This window comes from Coenobita brevimanus, chromosome 62, assembly GCF_032717465.1.
Source record: "Coenobita brevimanus isolate Jiangsu-jjx chromosome 62, ASM3271746v2, whole genome shotgun sequence".
NCBI lineage: Eukaryota > Metazoa > Arthropoda > Malacostraca > Decapoda > Coenobitidae > Coenobita > Coenobita brevimanus.
In genome coordinates this window covers 32,730,714-32,746,526 of record NC_137015.1, presented here as the reverse complement: position 1 = coordinate 32,746,526, position 15,813 = coordinate 32,730,714, and positions in this window count along the sequence as shown.

The window sequence follows — 15,813 nt, the reverse complement described above, 5'->3', positions numbered from 1 at the left end:
GCTGCTTCCTATATCTTTTTAATGCTGACATAGATTACATAACACAGAAGGATACAGCAACGGGGCAGAATAAAAAATAAATCGGTAAGGAAGAGGTGTTAAAATCAAGTACTTTCCAATGACTCCTTCAGACCAACGCGTATCAAAACTATACTATTTTAGCTATGTTGGTCAAGGAAGCTCCCTAACATCATTTCTTTAGCGATTTATTATTGGGTATAGGTGGTTAGTATCCTTTTGTACTTTATGCAGAGTATGGGACAATTGGTAGGACATGGGTAACAAAGAAGAGGTCAGTAAGGTATAATAAACAAAATAAATCGCTTAGGACACGGTATTACGGAGGTTCTTTACCCAATGACAAAACGAGCCACTGTTCTCGGTAGTGTATTCTCGTGGGCTTAAGAAACTACCCAACACCTTTTTCTTAGCGATTTATTTTACATACATGCCTTGCTATTTTATCATGTTTTCTGCAGTTTTTTATATAAGGAAATAGTTTTCATAAATAACAACAAAATATAACGTATCGGTTGCATTAATAAACTGGCAACGAGGAGGTGTCAGGGGGCCTCCTAAGTCCACGAGAATACACCTCCCATACTCTGTTCATTCTAACCTGGCCTAAATTTGCCATCTCTCCCTCCTGAAAGCCAAACCATAACGAGAAATTAATACACACGGTGCTAGTCACGAAAAAGTGCTGTGGAAAGGAAGTGAAGATTTTTTTTTTTTTTTTTTTGGTGCCACTAAATTACGGGAAATAAACTAAAAAAAAAAAAAAATAGTGAAAATCTCCAAGTCAAGATGAACGGAGTATAGTTCTCTCTCTCTCTCTCTCTCTCTCTCTCTCTCTCTCTCTCTCTCTCTCTTACGGGTGTCTTGAGGAGTTCCGCGGTTTCTTTGCCTTCTTACCGCCTTACTCACCCTTCTATGGAGTACGTTACCTTTCTTACGTACACAGGCTCTCCACTTCCACCTCTTCCTAACACCTTCACCCCGACGACGTAGTTCTTAATGTTACTTTCAGAGGCCTTTATTCAGCTTCTTCAAGACATTTCGATGCTCATAGGATAGGTGTCGTCTTAATTAATCCCTTTATTACTAGAGATCCTTCTTAAGATGAATAAAATCGTCTGGTAGAAGAAAGATTTATTTTAATGACGTACTTGGGTTGAAGGGATTAATGGATGGGTGTGTTAGGTCAGTTGTGTGTGTGTGTGTGTGTGTGTGTGTGTGTGTGTGTGTTTCAGGTGCTGGGGCTCTCTACATACAACTCTTCTCAACTGGGTGGAATCAAAGGGCTTCTCTACTTATTAATTCTCTTCTTTTCAGTGACCCCATTAACCCCTTCGCTGTGAGGACGTTTTATATCATCCTTACCATCTCCACAAAGATTCATTCAGCTCCAGAGAGAGTTTTCGACCTGAAGAATTTAGATATAGCTTGCTTATAACCTTTTCGATACATGGGCGATTTTTATCTAATTCTTGCTTTTTCCAGACGATTTTATTCAGGATTATAGGAATTTCTCGAACAGATGGGATTAAATACCGTCTTTATTAACCCCTTCAGTACGAGAGGGACGGGCCAAGGTGAACAATATTGCTTGACGTTAAGCGAAACAAAATGGAAAAGAAAAAGTTAGCATGATCAGCCAAAGTTTCATGTATTAATCTGTTGATATATTTTTCAGTATCATCATTTTTTTGTTTACTGACACCATCCTAACTCTTCCTTAACTCCTTCCCGTGTGTGACTTATACGTTTCATCATTGCTGGCTCTTCACAACGGGATGGAATCAAAGGTTTTTCTAACTTATCAGAACTCTGTCTCTTGCTGACACTCTTGAAACATATTCTTCACGGCAGTGCACCTTTACTACCTATACTATCGCGGTTACACTGGGCACTGCTTTTCGCCACTTACTAAAATGTCCTTCCCCTTTAAGGCAGGCATACAACACCCGACAATATATACACAGCTACTCTTTTGATTTAATGCAATGTTTACAGGTCTTCCTAATCTAATCCTTCATTATCAGAGGCCATTTTTAGCCGAAGAAAATCGCCCAGAAACAGCAAGGGATACAGTATAAAGGTAGACCTGGCACTGAGGAGGTAAAGGGGGAAGGTTTCTATATTTGCACAACAGGTTAGCTCTGTACACTGATTCCTCAGCCTCTTTTCCCTCCTGTTCTACCATATCCAGTCTTCGAAAAGCAATGTGTTCAGGAATCTAAAAGGCAAAAGCTAAAAATCTGATAAATGTTGCTTTGTGACGGGCAAAATTTTTAAAAGTTTCTGGTCACTTCCTCCAAAATACAGCAAAATGGAGGTCTATGCAGTTCATACTAGTATAAGCTACAGAATTATTATATACATAGACAGAGGGATACAAAGATAAATTAACATACATGCAGATACACAGACGGACTAAGACAGGCTGATCGGCAGACAAACGAATAAATACACAGATTGACGGGCATACAAACAGATATAGGCAGGTAACAGTAAAAGGTAAATTACTTGACAGCCCGAAGGATTAACATAAGATATACACAATTACATCCATAAGTCATTAAAAAATATCTATAAATCCTGTGAATATACACGGAAATTTCGAAACTCCAGTAAGGTGTAATCATTAGTAATTATAAACTCCTATATTTCTAGTAATGTCTTATCATACGTTACAGACTTGTTTCCTAGGCTACCTGACACTCCTAAGCATTAACTGTAAGATGTTCGTAAGCTGCTGCGTGATTTCGGCCCTTGCTGAATTGCGTACTTTTCTCGTAAGTTCTACATAGGCTCTAACTTTTGAGAGAACAGGGATTTCCGTCACTGAAATGTAATCGTCTCGCAGTGGACAGAATAAAGCACTTAAATGTTACCTATCTTGTATCAGGGAAAAAAACTAAAAAAAAAAATCGTATACTAAGTTGTTTCATGGCTTCGGCTGGTAATGCTGTGCTTCGAATCTACGGGAAAAAAACCCTGGTAATACAGCATCATAATTTGGTTTTTATTCCTGGTAGCAACTAATGCGCATCCCGACACTGGCGAAATTAGCGGTGTGATGCGCTGCGTCCCGACCACCGCCTCTCACTGTGGCAAGGAGACCCAACACGAGACAGCACTTTGTTATTCCCTTTATTCATTTTTCATCTTTAGAGTCAGCCACCATCATCATCATCATCATCATCATCGTCATCATCGCCATTCTAACCCTATTCAGTACAATGGCGTCTATTTTACTGTTTTTCTTGTTACCAGCAGACGATTTTTATCATGGGAAAGCGGCCAAGTTGTAAGGAACCGGTGAGGGCCCAAACCCCTTCAGTGGGTAAATTTCTTGCGCCTAACCTGAAGGAAATCGTATGGAAACAGTATGAATGAATTATAAAAGACGTGATTGTTCTGAAGGTGTGACGGTATTATAAACAGAGTAGGAGGAACCCAGAAACAAGAGGAAGGAAAACATATAAAAAAAGAAAAAAGCCTCCTCCTCCCCTCATCATCATCATTATCATCATCATCATCATCATCATCATTATTCATGGGATGGGCAGGATCCAGAAACACGGGTTAGGAGAAACACAAAATCAGGTAAAATATCATCATAGCAACTAGCAAAATATGGGCCCACCTCCACTCGCTTCTCATTCAAGCCTTCGCAACTCTCAGCATGAAGATAATTAGGTCCTTTCGTTACACTGTGGAAAGAAAGCAAAGAACTAGAATATGAGGCATTTAACTTGTGTGGAAAATTCATACCTGATAAATATAGCGCACTAGTAAGACAAAAGCATATACAGTACGTTTAAAATTCTTCCGTCCATGAAGTTAAATGATTATATATTTTCAAAGCTACAATTCGGGTGGAAATAGACATTAAAAAAATGGATAATATGCACAGCAGCTACGTAACTTCGAAAAATCCATATAATGAGTAGCCTACCACATATATTATTCCATGTGATATACGAATACAGTATATCGGGGTAAAGTGGTCACGTGTAGAACTGCCAACTAAAATACTGTAACCAAACGTCTATAAAAATAATAAAATTGTGTAACTTACTGATATACATAACCTGAATAATCTTTTAATAACCACTACTCTCCGCCCTACCGTCGTCCAGGGTAATTTAAGGTAACAATGGATGAATTACACCTGAAATCATCACAGCAAAGGAATCTGTTAAGCTGAATTATCTACGAACATTATTAACCCAACCCGATTTCTCGAAAAGGAAAATATTAAAGCAATTCATATTATTCAACACAACTAAAATGTATCTTTAATTTTCGCCGGAAAAAATTATACAAAATTATCAATGAAAAGTAACAGCCAAAAATAATCTGTACAAACATGACAATATTAAATGTTGATTGAAATACGAAAACAAAAATAAATTAGATACTTAAATATACCAAATATAAACAAGAGAGCTGTCTTAACTTCTGTGCTCAGTATTCAGTGAAATCTGGAAGTATGTTACATTATAAAGTACTATATAATAATCATTTATAAGAAAAATTATTCTAGGGATTGGCAGAGAAGAATTTTGCTCCTACTTATTCCTTTCGTTTCTTGGACGTATTTACATATTTTCTTTAAGTCAGATCCAATTCAATCTTTCGTTTCTTCGACGTATTAACAGATTTTCTTCATGTTAACATTACATGAATTTACTCAGCTAAAAATACCGATAGTCAAAGTGTATTTCGATGACCCATGGACGCCAGTTGACCCAGTTCATGGAAGTAAACACCACATGATTTTCTTGGACTTTGAGAAATCTTGGAGGACACTTTTTTTTTTTTTTCATCTTAGAGAAATCCTGGCAGACACAAGGGCCCATATTCTTCCTAACACCTCTTCCTTAGCAATTTACTTTTGGATATAGCTGGTTAGTATCCTGTTGTACGTTATTTATGATGACTATGGCGATATTGGAAGGATCTACGCAACACTGAAGAGGAGAATAATGTGTAATAAACAAAATAAATCGCCTAGGAAAAGCTGCCAAGGTTTCAATTACCCCGATTAACCCTTCTGACTAACACCAGACGATTTCCTTAAGCTGAGACACATCCCAGTAAACAAATGCTTATAAAGTGCCTCAATTAACCCTTTCGTGGCTGACAGGTGAAGCAGAGGTAACTTAATTAGTGATAAACAGGTACTTTAATTATCGCTATACAGGTAATTAATTATATACAACTTAATTATCGCTATACAGGTAATTAATTATATACAGGTAACTTAACTATCGCTATAAACGTAATTAATTGCTGATATACAGGTAACTTAATTATCGCTATACAGGTAATTAGTTGGTGATATATTGGTAACTTAATTATCGCTATACCGGTAATTAGCGACATATAGGTGACTACCGTACTTACCACTATACTTGTAATTAGATAGTGATACAAGTAACTAATTATTGATATCAAGGTAATTAAAAGGCAATACTCAGAAAGCTAATTAGCTTAAAAACTTAGATGTTGCTAATTAGTTTCTTGTATATCGCTTATTAATTACTTTTCTATCAATAATTACTATTTATATAACGCAAATACCTAATTACTGATATAAAAGTAATTAAAAGCCATATACAGAAAATTAACAATATATAAATACCTTATTAGTCATATACAGGTAACTAATTATATACAGGTAACTAATTAGTAATATGATACCTAATTAGTCACATGTAATTAATTGATAATATACAAGTAACTAATTAAATACAAACAAGAACCTCATTAGTGATGTCCAGAAAACTAATGATGGATATAAGGTAATTAATGACTAAACAGGCAATTAATTATGACTAGGTAATTTACAGGTAAGAATTATCACTACAGGTAACAAATTATCGCTAAACGAATAATGTACAGGTAACTAAGTAGCGGTAAACTTATTATTATTACTACTACTACTACTACAGATAATATAAGGCCAGGAAATAATCGCTACGGTATCCAGGTAGCCAATTATCGGCACACAGGTAACTCGCACAGGTAATTTCCAACGCCTGCGCTACCCTTCTCCGCCGACCCCTAGCGCTCCTTTTCCCAACCCATTCACCACTATAATTTTTAGTATAATTTCTACATGGTTTCGTGGTATATTATTGTTTCTGCTTCCTTGTAGATGATTCAGTGCGATTATTTTTTTTTCCTGTTCGTACTACCGCCAGACGATTATTATTATTATTATTATTATTATTATTATTATTAGTTTTAGATTAGTCTACATCTCTCACAGTGAAGGGATGAGATATAAGTACATTAACGCCTTCAGTAAAATCTCGTTCTTTGTATTTCACTTTCGTTGCTCCCAGACGACTTTATGCAGCCTTATAGAAACCTCTCTTAATTCAACGTGTATATTATCAGATTTCCAAAACTTCTTATTTGTTACCTGCCAAGCGCCTAATCCCAGAGTTTATTCAGGTGGCCGCGGAAGTATTACCTCCTAAACTCCGTAACACACACTTCAAACATACCCTAATACCTCTTCCTTACCGATTTATTTCTGGATACGGCAGACTAATATCATTTTGTACGTTCTTTATACAGAGTGTGGTGATATTAGAATGATTTAAGTAACATAGAAGAGGACAGGCAAGGTGTAATAAGCAAAATAAGTCGCTTAGGAGGAGGTGTTAGGGAGCTTCCATAACCGCACCTTCTTACCCACTATATTAGACTCAAGGAAGGTCAGTGTGAAATTTATGAGTATATATGAACACAGTGGGTGAGACAGAGTATCATTTTATCACCAGGAGAGAAAATTACCTTAGCTAATTAGAGGGGACTGTTAGAAAGTGTTAGGTGTTGACTAGCGGGGAGAACAGCTGCTCTATCACCACTCACCTCCGTCTCATCCTGCCAAGCCACGCCGTCCTCCCTCATGTACTCCCTCACCTTAGTCTTTCATCTCGTTCCTGGTTATCCATTTCTCATATCTAGTCGTAAGCGTCTACATGATTTACTTATTTATTTATTTACTTATTTATTTTTATCATCGTCCAGAAATAATCGCTTCAGTCATTCAGGTGTTACACAAGACAAGAGACTGTCACATATACATCGTTATAAGTGAAAATGACTTCCTAATCTTCTAGTATTTTTTTCTAACTATAAAATTATCACTTTTGTACCATTTATGCATTATATTTTGTACCATTTATGCATTACACGATACAGTGGATTACCAAAGTCATTAGCAGTACCCATTTATCTATCTGTCTTTCTATAGCCAGGCGTCTCAATCCCGTTAGCGGTGGCCACAAACAAATCGCCTCCATGTCGCCCTGTGACCTGCCATTTCGCTGTCCTCCCTCCAACTTACACCCACCTTTCTCACACACCTCTCTATTCCACCTCATCAACCTCACATACATTTGATCATTATTTGGCTAATACTCTTGATCGTGAAAGAAATCGCTTCCAACATTAACTAGAATCTAAAAAAAAAAAAAAAGAAAGAAAAATTATTAGTATTACGTATAAATGATCATGGAATAAATTGCTATACTGCCGATGCAATTAAAAGTTTTCCATTATGGCTGAATAATTCCAAAAAATAAAATCTATCATTTTTCTAATTACGCATAATCTCCACTGGCCTTTTCAGTACGATGACGCTTTGTATCTTATTGCTGGGGCCAAAGAACTATCTAATTAACTCTTTCAGTCCAATGACGTATTATTATTATTATTATTATTATAATCATCATTATTACTACTTTATTATCATTAGTTATTATTATTATCATTATTATTGTTATTATCATTTTTTTATTATTATCATCATTTTTATCGTCGTCATCATCATCATCACCATCATCATCATTATTGTTATTATTATTATTATTACTATTATTTTGATTCTTCTTATTATTATCATTATTTTTTTTTTTGTCTCAAGACGGTGTTAGTAGGCTCAGACGATAATTTTCGAGTGGGGGGTGACAAAGCCTTCACTAACCCCTTTATGGCTAGATTTTTAAGTTCAAGAAAATCCTCTGAAAATAGCACAAATAAACTATCAAATACAGCAACATGAAAGTGCTAAATTCTCCCCACAACAAGACGATTTATCACCCCTGCCACCTCCAGACGATTTGGTGGGATTTAAGAGAGAGATTTAGTAGAGAAAGGGTACAAAGAAAGGCCGCTACCCCTTCAGTACGATGACGTCTTGCTTTTTTTTATTTTTTCTGTTGAGTGTTTTTATTTATTACTGGGAGGACCTTGTGGTGAAAATTTATACATGGATTTCTGATAAAGCTTAGATTTTATCAGTGTTACTATTATTATTATTATTATTATTATTATTATTATTACTGACGTGAAATCTGTTACCAAAAAATAAAATTAGATACATTTTTATTACGAAACAACCTGCAATTTTCCTATTGTTTAAAATGCCGATCTATCCACTAATTACGCGGCTCAGTACTTAATTATCTGAGGTAATTATTTGTCAGACGATACAATTATTCGTTTTCCGATATAATTTCTTGCTTCCCGATAGACTATAATTACATGCTTCCCGATACTAATTAACTGACCGATATAATTACTATCTCCAGTATGATAATTACTAGTGTCTCGGTAATTTTGTCTTTCAATACTGTGGCTTTTTTTTTTATATAGTTGCTGCCTTCTCAATAAACGGTAACTGTTATTATTAATATTATTATTATTATTATTATTACTACTACTACTACTACTAATTTCATTATTATTATTATCATTACAACAACAACTACTACTACTATTAGTACTCCTCCTCCTCCTACTACTACTATTATTATTATTATTATTATTAATTATTATTATTATTATTATCATCAATATTATGTTCTAGATATAATTACTCTTCCTGATTTCATAATAAGTAAAAAGCAAAATAACTACAGGAAATGCATAGCAGTGGCCCTTATTCCCTAGCTCATGCATTAAATATTAGTCTAGCACACCTCTATATTTAAAATACTTTTGCATAAGTTTATCGTTTAATTTATATATTCTTCAGCGAGAGAAAGATTATAATTCGAAACAAAACGAGGAACTTCGCTATAGAGTTAGTGTTACGGATATTATTCCCACTTCTGTGTAATATTTAGAAGAAGTATTAGGAATATTATCAGAACTATTTGGGGGAGGCGGTGGCTCAATCGGTAGAGAGGTGGCCTGCACTCCTAACGGACCCAGGTTCGAATCCCGGCTGGGGCAGGGAACAGTTTAAGGATTTGAATTTCATTAAATCAGGCTTTACTGATCTACCAGAAGACCGCCGACATGTCGTAAAAATACCCCCGCTAATACCAATACACCAGTCCTGTATGAGACAGCCCTAGCATGTATTCAATATGGACGGTGGGTGTTAGCGCCGAAGTGGTGACATGTAGAGGTGTATGGTATGAAGGAGGACTGCTGGGCCTTGATAGCAGGCTGTGAAGCCTATGCCTAGAGTCGGACACATAAAAAAAAAATAAAAAAAAAATAAAAAAAGATAAAGACTTCACCCTAAAACAATTACCACATCACGACGACGATATTATTTCCACGATTTAATATTTTTTTTATATTATCATCATTCTCGATAAAATTGCCGTTTCTTGATATAATAAAAAAAAAAAAGATATATTTAAACTTTCTCGATATAGCAGCCATTATCCTTTACCGATTATTATACTATTTTCTAACGCTGATGAGTTTAGTTTTTCCTTTACTTCTATAGTAGTTGTCAGTATATATACAGTACAAAATTTATTAATATCTACAACTATTCCAATAATTGTATTCTAAAGTAATCCTGATTTCGCCATAACTTTATACTTCCTAGAGATTAAAGAGGGTAAGAGGACGGGAGTTGATGAGATGAAAATCTTTTGACTCCATCCTGCTGAGAAGAGCGAAAATTACAGTTTCAGTCGGGGATAATTACCTCCCTTAATACGACGTCTATATCTCAACTACAATCTCAAGACAAGACAATTTTATACGCATTAGGCAGGCCCTCTCACACCTATGGCAGACAAAAATGAACTTCCTTCAATCCTTAACCTACTGATCCTCCCCGCGTAAAAAAGGTTGCAAGATTAAAATGAAAAACTTGAGACCGTATTTAGAGGATTTACAAACAGCTCTGAGTCTTGAAAGGAATAAAAAAGGCAGTTCTAGTTTTACCAAAGATTAACATACGTCTTTTGAAATTTCTTAAGGGGATAAATAACAAAACTTTAATATTCTTTGGGTTGTTTTTTGGCGGTGGTGACTGTGTAGGACTTTTTCTTCAGACGATATGTAAGTTATGGCTGATTAATAACTGAAGTGGTATTATTTTCTAGGTGATAATTTGTGATTTTATTTTTATTTACGTTTATTCGGGTTATCTTAAATACCCATCGGGCCTGAATAATTTAAGGAGGCTCTTTAGTTCGAAGTTATTATTGGTGATATTTTTATGATATCTGCGACTGAGAGAGAGAGAGAGAGAGAGAGAGAGAGAGAGAGAGAGAGAGAGAGAGAGAGAGAGAGAGAGTAAATTCTTTAGTCAATAATTCACGTTAACTAAATAAAATGGACGAGTAAATGAGGGAGGACGGCATGGAAGGAGTGTAGATGGGTGAAGATAGAGGAGCCTTAGGTCTTTCAGTTATTCGGATATTTACAATTGCAATCTTTTTTCTTTATATTGAAATCTGCATAATTTGTTACCAGGAAAACACACACACACACACACACACACACACACACACACACACACACACACACACACAGGTATACCTCTTTCCTGCCTACAACTCAGTATTTCCATCTTCATCCATCATTAATATTTAGCTTTCAGTCACTTATAAAACCATCCTGATATTTTTACAATTCCTAATGTTTTGCTGGTATTCCTTAGCGATGATTTCCATCTCTTTCAGTGGCTCTCTGATAATCGACCGCCTATAATTATGATATTAGCTTTATAATTCATGAAATCTTGAAGCTGGGCTTTTAATTCACCTTAATTCTATAAAATTATACCAACAAATCCTGATACGATAAGTACGGTCGTCTTACTTTTCCACTGTATGTCTGTCTGTCTGTCTCTGTATCATCTACCTATCTATTTACAAGCAGAAATCCTGTTCTGAACGTCCCGTAGTCCATCAATACACTAATTGACACACGGCACATACACGCACATCACCTTTTGGGCACTAAGACCCACCGTCCACAGTGAGATACATCACAAACATGACCCTCCACACTCAGGACTGGTGTGACGGCTTGTATCAGTCCGTACGAGGTCATGGGAGGCCCAGTACTACTCGGAGGGAGAATGAGAGCCAGGTTCAATCCTTCCTCGAGATGACCAAGTGCGAATCGAGAATAGGTGTCTGTGGAGTTAGCAGTGCATGGCGAAGTTGTTGTAATGTCTGTGTTTGAGTATGTGTCAGTCTGTATATGCCAACAGTTTGAATAGAAACGGTGCCAATACATGCAACATATGAAAGGACACTCTACCATCACCCGTTAAAAATAATCCCCACGGCTGAATATAAACCCAGAATCAAGACACCGAAGACTGGCAGAGGAACACAACAACTACCGAGCCATCGTTGAGCCTACTTAATGGTGAATATAGCATGACAATGATGACGATGACGACACCATCACCATCATCGTCCCCATCACCATCACCAACATCATCACCATCACCATCACCAACATCATCACCATCACCATCACCAACATCATCACCATCACCATCACCAACATCATCACCATCACCAACATCATCACCATCACCATCACCAACATCATCACCATCACCATCACCAACATCATCACCATCACCATCACCAACATCATCACCATCACCATCACCAACATCATCACCATCACCATCACCAACATCATCACCATCACCATCACCAACATCATCACCATCACCATCACCAACATCATCACCATCACCATCACCAACATCATCACCATCACCATCTACAACAGTGCAGTGCAAGACAAAGGTCTCTTCCAACTTTCTCTCAACCGCCTCCATCTGGTTCTCCGCCAACCACTTCCTCTCACTCCATCTCTGGCCTGCCACTTCATTACCCTTACTGTACGAGAGAGAGAGAGAGAGAGAGAGAGAGAGAGAGAGAGAGAGAGAGAGAGAGAGAGAGAGAGAGAGAGGCAACTATTCATGCACAGTATAATTCATGCGACTCTCAACTTAGCATTTCCGAGCAGAATACATGAGGGAGGCCTGCATGGATGGGCGGGATGGAGACAGTGAAAATAATAGATTTTTTAGATCACTTAAAATATCAGTCTAAAAAAAAAAAAAAAGATGGAGGGCCCAGTTTTCCTTCGCTATTTGTGCATTTGTTATACTTTATGGATTTACCTGTAATTATATCTACAGGTAAATAAACGAGTAATAAGGCAGTAATGAGTAACAGGTAGACATAAAACATAATAGGACTAATAGATAGACTGATAGATTGCTTTTGGTTCGGCACAGAAGTGAGGGAGACAAAGAGGGAAAAGAATTCTATCACATGCAATTTTTTTCTCTCTTCCCCCTCCCCCCCCTCCCCTCTCTCTCTCTCTCCCACCTGTCTGTCTGTCTGTCGGGGGTAATCATGCATGAATTAAGGTCCCAATTAACACGCACTGTCCAATATATATTTAATTTTTTCTCTCGGTTTGAATTTATGTGGTGGAAGTCTCTCTCTCTCTCTCTCTCTCTCTCTCTCTCTCTCTCTCTCGCGCGCGCATATGCTCGTACACACACACACACACACACACACACACACACACACACATATATATATATATATATATATATATATATATATATATATATATATATATATATATATATATATTCATGGGGTGCAAGAGGCTAACTGATGGGTGGGTGTATACAGTATAAGGCACACTTATGGTGAGGACAAAGGTGATAGTTTTCCTATGTTTGTGCTTTCCTTTTTCCCTGTTTGTGGACAATACTCATCCCTTTTACAACATTAGAGATACGTTAGGACGATACACCAGGAAAATCATTCTCAAATTCTCTCTCTCTCTCTCCCTCTCTCTCTCTCTCTCTCTCTCTCTCTCTCTCTCTCTCTCTCTCTCTCTCTCTCTCCAACACGTTGCAACATATTCCCGTCAGACATTTTCCCTCCCTTCCACATCACACCCAAGTTAGCCTCATTACTGACGTGTGGCATCTTTCATGCCTAACGATGCTGTGATGTAGGATCCATGTCGAGTGTAAGTTATTTCCTGTCGGCGCATCAGTTCGAATCCCCAAATCCCTGAGAGATGACGGGAGGTTTTTGTATCATGTAATGCCTCTGGTTATGTAGGCTGGTTATCTACCCCTAAATGTCCTGAAATACGATAGCCTTGTCTTATTACCCTTACACCTCGCGACAGGTGGCAATGGACTGGGTTTTGTCAATAATAATAATAATAATAATAATAATAATAATAATAATAACAGTAGTAGTGGTGGTGGTGGTGGTGGTGGTGGTGGTACTAGTAGTAGTAGTACCGGTAGTAGTAGTAGTAGTAGTACAAAAATCACTAACACACACTTCCATATTTACCATTTTTAGTTACCTTGCCGAAAGTACATATTATTTTAACCATTTAAAGGACAGCGACCCTTGGAAGAAATTTTACTTTGGTTACCGAGAGAAAAAATAAACGATATTACTTACCTGAGGGGAAACTTTGCCTTCTACAGGACCCAAACTTACCCTAATTAACCTTTCTGAGGGCATCGTCTTGTCTGGGTATTTTTTTTTCTAGCTATCACCAGACGATTTTCTTTAGCTGATGAAAACCCCTGATCTGCGTATATATCTACAAATAATATACTGTACAGGTGATGAGATATAGGGGATGATAACAGATAGATTTATATACAAGACTGATAGACTGACTGATAGATTGTGTTTAAGGTTTGGTGATAGTAGAACCTCCAGTCGTCTGTTGCAACTTCCAATCTATGAGCGTAAAGAAAGGTCGTCATATCAACACACACACACACACACACACACACACACACACACACACACACACACACACACACACACACACGCACACACACACAAACTTTCATCTCACACATATTTTTCATACACACATACATTCCCTTCCCCCTCCCCCCCCTCTCTCTCTAGCACTATTAAATACCTGTTATCTTCTTTTAATCACTCGAACACAAAAGATATTAAACACAAACCTTCTTAAAGCACAAATTAATTATATATCTCGACTGAAACGCCACATCCACCTCCTCATTTCAGAAAACACCGAATAATCAAATCAGGTTAAAAATACATCAGTCCGGCCTTACCAGAAAAACTGCCACCATAACACAGAAAACGGGAAGAGGGTTGTCAGGTGTCCAAAAATAAAAGCAAAAAAAACTGAAAAAAAAAAAAAAAAAGGATATATACTGTTTGAACACGGACAGAAAATTTTAAGTTTCTATTAAATTTTCCAGACTCCATGTGTCACCATTGTGGAAAAAAATTTTGGGGGTAACATGAGAATTTTAAAAGCTGGAATATATGTCAGAATGGAGGAAAATTGTTTGGTGCTGAAAATGGAGAGTTCTCTTGGGTTTTCTGGAAATGCGTGAAGGTTTCTCTCTCTCTCTCTCTCTCTTTCCACAGAAGTCAATTTTAACCCGTGTTTTAACTCGCTTCTGCACATTCTCTCTCTCTCTCTCTCTCTCTTTCCACAGAAGTCAATTTTAACCCGTGTTTTAACTCGCTTCTGCACATTCTCTCTCTCTCTCTCTCTCTCCACACACACACACACACACACGTCTATTTTTAACCAGTGTTTAACTCGCTTCTGCACAGTCTTCTCTCTCTCTCTCTCTCTCTCTCTCAAAACTTCACCGCACCACCCTTAAAGTTAGCTCACAACATGGAAGCCAGGCTGTAGCTTTAATGGCAAAGTTAGGAGTGCTAAGTTTACAAAAAGACAGAATTAAATTAAGAGTTGAGGAGCTTAGAGGCAGTCACCCATTTACTGCGAATTACGTCTTTTTATGCCCCGCAATGTATATGGCGGGGGTATGTAGTGTTGGTTGTCCGCCTTTCCGTCCGTCTGTTCCTTTATACGTTTATCTCATTTACGAAGAAACTGTTAAAGATACCTTCATTAATCTTCATACAGAGATATATATTGGTGAGAGCATTTCAACCATGCCAAACTTTGATGACCTTGACCTTCCGTATGACCTTGACCTCACATTTCTTGATTTTGTGTTTAGCTTATTTTCTTGATAGCCCACGGCGGGGCATTCATGTCCTATGGACATATTTCTAGTTGTATATATATATTTTAATTTTGCTAACAGACGATTTTATTTAGCTTAGGGGAGAGTGCTAGTAGTGCAGTGGTTAATGAAGGCTGTATCAAACCCCTCTAGTTAGCAATGCCTCTGCTAAGGCGAATATGAGTGTGTGAAGACAGGAAATATAAGATACAAAAGAGGCGATCACACTGAGGAGATGAGGAGGAGGAGGATGTCAGGGTTTGTGGTGGCCGTAACCATGGTGGTGGTGGTGGTCATGGTAGTGATTGTGATGATGATGACCAACATGGTAGTCGTGGTGGTGGTAGCTGCCATAATGATGATGATGATGATGAAAATTACTGCTATTACTGTGAACAACCTAGATGGCTTTAGCTCAAGGGAATAAAATCGCTTGTCGGCAGCAAGAGCAGAAAACAGAAAGCCACCCACCG